Source organism: Bos mutus, chromosome 21 (assembly GCF_027580195.1).
Source record: "Bos mutus isolate GX-2022 chromosome 21, NWIPB_WYAK_1.1, whole genome shotgun sequence".
Lineage (NCBI taxonomy): Eukaryota > Metazoa > Chordata > Mammalia > Artiodactyla > Bovidae > Bos > Bos mutus.
The window spans coordinates 27,115,230-27,124,026 of NC_091637.1; the positions used below are offsets into that span (position 1 = coordinate 27,115,230).

General features: G+C 42.8%; 1 long non-coding RNA gene across 1 annotated transcript in view; it reads left to right on the top strand.

The window, feature by feature from the left end:
- LOC138984361 (uncharacterized) overlaps positions 1 to 7,238 on the top strand; it is a 29,353-nt gene extending 22,115 nt beyond the window's left edge. Inside the window, exon 3 of the long non-coding RNA XR_011461625.1 lies at positions 7,142 to 7,238. This is a non-coding gene — a long non-coding RNA (uncharacterized lncRNA). The remainder of the gene's footprint in view (positions 1 to 7,141) is intronic.
- The last annotated feature ends 1,559 nt before the right edge of the window (positions 7,239 to 8,797 follow it).

Here is an 8,797-nt window from a genome sequence, read left to right on the forward strand (position 1 = left end):
AGTGTTAGTTGCTCAGTTATGTCTGATTCTTTGCAAACCCATGGATGGTAGCCCACCAGGTTTTTCTGCCCATGGAATTCTCCTAACAGGAATACTGGAGTGAGTTGCCATTCTCTTCTTGAGCTCCTAATTCATCCCCAGGTTTTCTTTTTTTTCCCCCCTTTGAAATTCATTGTGTTTCAATTCTCAGACTCTCTTTTTGTGTTGTAAATTACTTCCCCTTATTTCTTTTCAAAATTTTGCCTAGTTTCTTCCTCTGTTGCTGACTTCACTTAGTGTCAGTCAGTCAGTCAGTTCAGTCGCTCAGTCGTGTCCAACTCTTTGCGACCCCATGAACCGCAGCACGCCAGGCCTCCCTGTCCATCACCAACTCCCGGAGTTCACTCAGACTCACGTCCATCAAGTCGGTGATGCCATCCAGCCATCTCATCCTCTGTCGTCCCCTTCTCCTCCTGCCCCCAATCCCTCCCAGCATCAGAGTCTTTTCCAATGAGTCAACTCTTTGCATGAGGTGGCCAAAGTATTGGAGTTTCAGCTTCAGCATCATTCCTTCCGATGAACACCCAGGACTGATCTCCTTTAGGATGGACTGGTTGGATCTCTCCTCCAAAGTCCATCCTTGTGGGGACTATTGGCAGAATTTCATAATTTAAGTGGCGGTTTTTCATGTCTGAGTAAAGCCCATTGTATATGTGTATATATGTGTATATATATGTACCACATTTCTTTAAGATTTAACCTGTTGAGGGACATTTTCTTGGATCTGTGTCTTGGTTATTGTAAATAGCACTGCAGTGAACGTTGGGGTGCATGGGTCATTTTGAATGACTGTTTTTCGTAATATAGGCCCAGGTGTGGGTATTGAAATTCTGGGCTTAGCTCTATTGAAATTTTCTTTCTGGCCTGTGGAGGCTGTCATTTCTAGGGGCTGTTGTCACTGTCCATTCCCATGGAATATGAAGGAGGGTTCGATCATCTCCATGGTCTCTCTCATATTTATTGTTTGCCGATAGTCAGGATGGCCATTCTGTCAGATGGGAATTGAGTTCTTGTGTTGATTGGCATTCCTCCTGTAATAAGTAGGGATGCGGAGTATCATGTCCTTGGGCTGATTGGGTCCTTTTTTCTCCCTAAAGGGTGTGAGGAAAATTTACCTGTTACAATTGGCTTCTTGAAAGTCAGTGGTGGTAGGAATTAATTTCTGCAATACCCACTGCATGACGTTTCCTGGGGGCAGCTGTAAGCACTGGTGGGCAAGTGTAGTTCCAAGAAATGTCCACAAGGTGGCAGCACTTCTTCATGCCTAACTGGTTCCCCCTACACCCAGAGTCTTAGGGAATGGCGACTTCCTGGCTGTGAATTAGAGTGGAAGGTGCCTGAGAAAACACCCAAACGCTTGAGTCTCACTACTTCTTCCTCCTGAAGCTTTACCCCTCCCCTCCAGACTCATGCCTACCTGGAGCACCACTCCCTGCTGAGGTGCCCAGGAGGCTGCACCCTCAGGAAGGAGGCTTCAGTTGGGAACCCCAGCACCAGGGCCCTGGATACTTGGTAACTTTACCCTGGCCCTGGAGGCCAGAGGATCAACCCACCATCGTTGGGGTGCACTAGGGAGTCTGTTCCAGCCAGGGCAAACCAGACAGTACAGGTTTAAGAGGAGTCTCTATGAAGGGCACCCTGCTGGGCTGTCTTGACCCCACCCCAGTGCAGTCCTGGAACTCTAGTCTACTCAGAGTCCAGGGATGGGATAGCAGTGCAAGTCAGCAAGGTCAGAGGGGATATAATAGGCATTACTTTTCTTTCTTTTCTTTAATCTCATACCAATGCTATGTTGTAGTCAATTTGCAGTTTTGTGATTCTCAGTGTACAGTCAGCTGATTCAGTTAAGACATATATATATATATACACACACACACACACACAGCATATCTGTTCTTTTTATCAATTCTTTTGACATAGAAGCTATTGAACAAGGTTGAGTAGAATTCCTTGTGCTGAAAATCAGGTCCTTGTGGAATATCTATTAGAGATACAGATTTTTGTATATGTGAAAGGAGATAATCCTTCTGGATTACCTATAACAGATATACATTTCTGTGTATAAGGTAGTAGCAACCTCCTAATATGTATCTGGCACTTTCCTTTTTTTTCCTTTGGAATTGTTTGTGTTTGATCTTAGAGTCTCTTTTTAGGTTGTAAATTACTTCCTCTGTATCTCTTTTTTTTTTTTTTTTTCAATTTTGTCCTCAAAGGACATCATCTGCTATTTTCTTCTTCTGTTGCTGACTTCACTTAGTGTATTTTCCTCTAAGGTCCATCCTTGTGGGAACCATTGGCATCATTTCATAATTTCAGTGGCGATAATTGAAATCTGAGTAATAGCTCCTTGTATATATGTACCACATTTCTTTAAGACTTTATCTGCCAGTGGACCTTTACTTGGGTCTGTCTTGGCAATTGGAAGTACAACTCCAGCGAAGTTTGGGGTGGTTGTGTCATTTTGAATGATGGTGTTTTGTAATGTAGGCCAGGTGTGGGTATTAGAATCCTAGCTTTACCTCTCTCGACTGTTTTGTTCTGCCCTATGCAGGCTATCCCTTCAAGGGGTTGTTGCCAATGTATGTTCACAGGGAACTTGAAGGGGGATTCCATTACTGTTTGCAGACTGTTAGGATGGCCATTCTGTCAAATGAGATTTGATTTCTTGTTATCGTTTTGATGGGCATCATTCCTGTAATAATTCAGGATGCTGAGCATTTTTTCCTATGGTTGTTTGGGTTCTTTTTTTCTCTTTTCTTATTTCCTTAAAGGGTATGAGGAAAATTGACCTTTGACATTGGTTTCATGAAAGTCAGTTGTGTTTGAAATTTATCTCTAATACCTGCCACAGGACTTTCCTGAGGGCTGCTGCTGCTGCTAAGTCCCTTCAGTCGTGTCCAACTCTGTGCGACCCCATAGACAGCAGCTCACTAGGCTCCCCCATCCCTGGGATTCTCCAGGCAAGAACACTAAAGTAGGTTGCCATTTCCTTCTCCAATGCATGAAAGTGAAAAGTGAAAGTGAAGTCGCTCAGTTGTGTCCGACTCTTCATGACCCCATGGACTGCAGCCTACCAGGCTCCTCCGCCCATGGGATTTTCCAGGCAAGAGTACTGGAGTGGGGTGCCATCACCTTCTCTGATCTTAAGGGCGATCAGCCCTAAATATTCACTGGAAGAACTGATGCTGAAGCTGAAGCTCCAGGATTTTGGTCATCTGATGCAAACAAATGACTCATTGGAAAAGCCCCTGATGCTGGGAAAGACTGAGGGTAAAAGGAGAAGAGGGCATCAGAGGATGAGATGGCTGGATGGCATCACCAATGCAATGAACTTGCGCAAACTCTGGCAGATGGTGAGGGACAGGGAGGCCTGGTGTGCTGCAGTCCATGGGGTCGCAAAGAGTCAGACACGACTGGGCAACTGAACAACAACAACACTGCATAGAAGTTAAATAAGCAGGGTAATAATATACAGCCTTGACGTACTCCTTTCCCAGTTGGAACCGGTCCATTGTTCCATGTCTGGTTCTAACTGTTGCTTCTTGACTTGCATCCAGGTTTCTCAAGAGGCAGGTAAGGTGGTCTAGTATTCCCATCTCTTTAAGGATTTTCCACAGTTTGTTGGGAACCATGCAATGACAGACTTTAATTGTTTGAAAAATTTTAATTTATGAAGGTTTTTAATTTTATGATATAAAAATACATACCTCTATTTTCATATATGAGATATGTTCCTATATTGTCATATAAGAGATATATACCTATATTTTCATATAAGACATACATATCTGTATTGCTATATATGAAATATATGTGTCTTTTCATATATGAAAGATATATAGATATTACTCAGCAAATAGCAAAATAAAAGCGGGAGATTTTTTTAAAATAGATTCCATTAGGAAACTAATTTTGATGAGAATTTTTAAAAATCACAATTTTTGCTTTACAAAGAATTTATCAGTCAAGTGTAGCCAATGAATCTAATTAGAGGATAAATATGTTTTTTTAAAACTTAAGTTCCTCTATCAGTGTCTCTGAAAACACATTTTATTTTCATTATTTTTGATACCTACATATTGATTTCAGTTTGCAATGCCCTATAAATGGAAATCACTTAGCAATCTGCTAGTTTCAAAGTAAAAGTTTTGTATGTATTAAGATGTAAGACAGTATACTTGAATTAGAAGGGTTATCTTCAGTCTCTAACAGCATTACTCAAAAGACACAGTGATTTTCATTATAATCACCAGACTGGTATTTGCAAATCTACTAAATCAGAAGCTCTGAAACTGCAATCTGACAATTTGGGTTCATAAATCCTCAAACTGATTCTGAAGCACCCCGAAGTTTAAAAACTACTGCTGTAGAAGTCCCAGTGAAACACATTTTACCAAGCCCAAGTTGTAAGAATTATTATCATTATAAGTTATAGTAAAATTCCACACTCCAAATATATATACTCATATTTTCATATATGAAATATATACCTAGTTTTCATATATGAAATATATACCTAGGTTTTCATATATGAGATACATACTGAATACTACTCAGCTATAAAAAAGATTAAAATAACGGGTTTTCAGCAATATAACCCTAGGCATTATCATAGTAAGTGATGTAAGTCAGAAAGACAAAAAGAAATACCATGTGTTATCACTTCTATGTGAAATCTAAAACATGACACCAGTGAGCTTATCCATGAAACAGAAACAGACTCACAGATACAGAGAACTAGAGGTGCCAGGGGGGAGAGGGAGGTGGGAGGGGCAAGACCGGTGTCGGGACAGAGACAGAAACTGCTAGGTATACAGTCAGTAAGCTACAGGGATATATTCTACAGCACAAGGAAATATAGACTCTATTTGTAGTAACTTTAAATGGAGTATAATCCATAAAAATAGTGATTCACTCTGTTGTACACCCCAAACTAATATAGTGTTGTAAATAAACTGTGCTGCTGCTGCTGCTAAGTCGCTTCAGTCGTGTCCGACTCTGTGCGACCCCACAGACGGCAGCCCACCAGGCTCCCCCGTCCCTGGGATTCTCCAGGCAAGAACGCTGGAGTGGGTTGCCATTTCCTTCTCCAGTGCATGAAAGTGAAAAGTGAAAGTGAAGTCGCTCAGTTGTGTCCGACTCTTAGCGACCCCATGGACTATAGCCTACCATACTCCTCCATCCATGGGATTTTCCAGGCAAGAGTACTGGAGTGGGGTGCCATTGCCTTCTCCGAAATAAACTGTACTTCAATTAAAAAAAAAAAAAAAGTTGATGGTTCTCTACAAAAACAAACTAATCAAAATAAATAAATAAATAAAAATGGGAAATTTTTAAAAATAGAAGATTCCATCAAGAAACTAATTTTGGTGAAAAACTCCCTTAGGCTCATGGTGTAATCCCCGTGTCCTGGTGTAACTTTAAGACATATATCTTGCTATCAGAGGGCTGTTAATCTTACAGAATCCTAAAAACATCATTAACAACTCATCTAGTCATACAGAAAGAGGTGAAGCTGTATCAGCAGGGCAAACTGTTACACCTCAAATGGAATGGTCAATCTGAGGCCTGAGATGTAGGAAATGTCAGCTGACATGGTGGTCTCACCATGAGCCACCTGGTCAGTGACTGAATTTGCTCAAGGAACAGCTTTTATTGGGAAGTGGACCTTGGTCCCAACACAATGGGACCTTTATAGGGAGCAATGCATGTCTCTAAAACTGCTCAAAGATGCACATGTGTGTGTGTTAGTTGCTCAGTCGTGTCTGACTCTTTGTGACCACATGGACTGTAGCATGCCAGGCTTCCCTGTCCATCATCAACTCCCAGAGCTTGCTCAAACTCATGTCCATTGAGTCAGTGATGCCATCCAACCATCTCATACTCTGTTGACCCCTTCTCCTCTTGCCCTCAATCTTTCCCATCATCAGGGTCTTTTTTAAAGTCAGTTCTTTGCATCAGGTGGTCAAAGTTTTGGAGCTTCAGCTTCAGCATCAGTCCTTCCAATGAATATTCAGGACTGATTTCCTTTAGGATGGACTGGTTGGATCTCCTTGCAGTCCAAGGGACTCTCAAGAGTCTTCTCCAACACCACAGTTCAAAAGCATCAATTCTTCAGTGCTCAGCTTTATAGTCTCACATCCATACATGACTACTGGAAAAACCATAGCTCTGACTAGATAGACCTTTGTCAGCAGGGTAATGTCTCTGCTGTTTAGTATGCTGTCTAGGTTGGTCATAGCTTTTCTTCATAGCAAGCATCTTTTCATTTCATGACTGCAGTTACCATATGATCCAACAATCCCACTCCTAGCCATACATCCAGACAAAGCTATAATTTGAAAAGATACATGCAGTATTCTAAAAGAATTTGTGAATACCTTGCTGCGTATCTGACAAAAAACCTTTATTCTCACATCTGAGATATCAGATTTGTTTTCACATATTGCCTGCTATATGTAGACCCTTGGTTCATACTCTATATTTTTCACATACTGTCATAATTAAGTCCAATTTGAGTTTTAGCTTTATTTTTATGATAGGCTTTCCCTCCAGCAGCATAGGAGCATTCCCTTTTCTCCAGGCCCTGTTACCCTCGTATGACATTTCAAACCTCCAAAATGTTACCTGTTGATATGAATATCAATTTCATTCTAGCTCAGTTTGAACAGAGAAGCAAAAAATCAGGGGGCCTATGTTTTCTGTTTTCTTTATGGAGAAAAATGAAACTGTTATAAGAAAAAGTTCCTGCAGCTCATGTGCTCTTTGAGTCACTAATTTTTGGCAGGAATTTTATTTTTAAGTGTGATTCTTCATTTATATAACAAATAACAGAATTAGATGAAAGTAGTTTGAAATGATGGCTTGCTTCTACCTAGAAACTATGAGCCAAAGGAAACAATAGAAACCGCAAAGATCAGGGTGCACAAAGATCAAGATTTTAAGAATATTTTAGGTTTGCAAATAATAGTTAATATGCTTGCAATTTCAACAATATATTTTTATACTGATAATGTATTTTTCCAGAGTATTTCCAGTGTGGTCACCTCCTGCTGGAAGCCTGTGATGCTGGAATCAGGCCACTTCCTGTTTGTCTTTACAGGACACTGGGCTGCACTCTGAGAAGTTCCTGGATCTCCCCTGGACCTGACCATCATGTGGCCAGAGAAATTGGTAACATTGTTGTTTTGCCTGTTGAAATGTTTAATGACATGGATTCTTTCAGTTTCCTGATGTGTGTGAAGTGTGGAGCCCAGTGATGATTTCTTCTTCAAAAAATCTACATTCTTGCTCCCCTAGGAGGGTGGGTCCCCTACCAACCGTGAGAGACCCTGCATGTGTGTGACCTGTGCCTCCTGGGAGACCAGCCCTAAACTAGTTTGAACCTGACCAAGTTCTGTCTATATGGTAGATTTAGACCTCTCCAAGTCTTGTCTACACTGATGTTTAGACGAGAGCGTGTGCTTTCTGCAGTGAGGACATTTAGGCCTGACCTTGTACTCTCTGCACTAGGTCATGGAGACCTGGGTAGAGACCTGGCCTGGCCTCTGTCCTGGAAAACTCTATGCCTGCATCTGAACGTCAATGCTCAGGGGTCTGGAGCTGAGATGGGCTTCTCTGGGTAACCGTGCTCTTCTCTGAGTGGGGTTCCATGGCCCTCCCAGGGGTCAGTGTTGTGGTAGGGTTCGTAGTCTTTCTCCCTGCCAGATTCACCTTCCTGGGGCTCCTTGAGACTCCTCAGGTGGGCTGACTAGTAATTATTCCAATGTTCCAGCACATTTAGGTTTAATAGGGAGGCAGGTTCACCTGGCGAATTGATTCCAGGGCACAGGGATCAGGCAAAAAGTCAATGGGCAGCAGGTGAGGGTGCTGCTATGACCTCCTTCCAGTCGACTCTCGCCTCCAAAGAGAACAGAGCTTCCCCTCGTCTTTCAGCCCAGCTCTCCTGTTTTCTCAGCACTTCAGCAGGACAAGAAAGACAGAGCCTGCCAGAACCAAGGTAGTGTGTTCACCTCTAGCATGAGCTTTCAAACCAGTAAAAAATCACGCAGAACCAAAGTGAAAATAGGAGGGGCCTGACTTCTCAGGGACAATTGTGGGGAGAGGAGATGGTCCCTACACTTCTTTCTAGGGTCCCAGAGGCCCCACGGACCAGGCTTGTTTACATTGGGGGCCCACCGACCACAGCCATGGTGTCCTGACTGCAGGGACATGTGACCCCAGGTGGGTGGTTTGGGATTGTGTGAGTCTCACCCCATCTCCACGGGTCAGGATCATGTGTGTGGGGAGACCATACGTACAAAGCTAAGAAAAAGGGGAGACTACATGAGAGTTTCACTTGTGTTCAGGAATTAATGCTTTATGGTATTCACTTTATACAGGCCTGTGCCTGTTTTATTCTTTACCACCGTGAGGTTCACCTTCCCTGGGGCTCCTGGAGACTCCTCCCGTGGCTACCTGGTAATTATTCCAATTCACCAGCACGAGCATGGTGGGAAGGGAGGCAGGTTCACCTGGTGAATTGATTGCAGGGCACACGGATCAGGTGAAAAGCCAATGGGCAGCAAGTGAAGTTGCTGCTGTGATCTCCTTCCAGTCGACCGTCCCTCCTCAGCAGAGACCAGACCTGCCCCTCGTCTCCCAGCCCTGCGCCTGGTGTGTGTTTTGTCAACACTTCAGTGGAACAAGAAAGGACCAAGCCTGCAAGAACCAAGGTAGTGTGTTCAACATTATCACGATGGCTCTAAAAACAGTTACT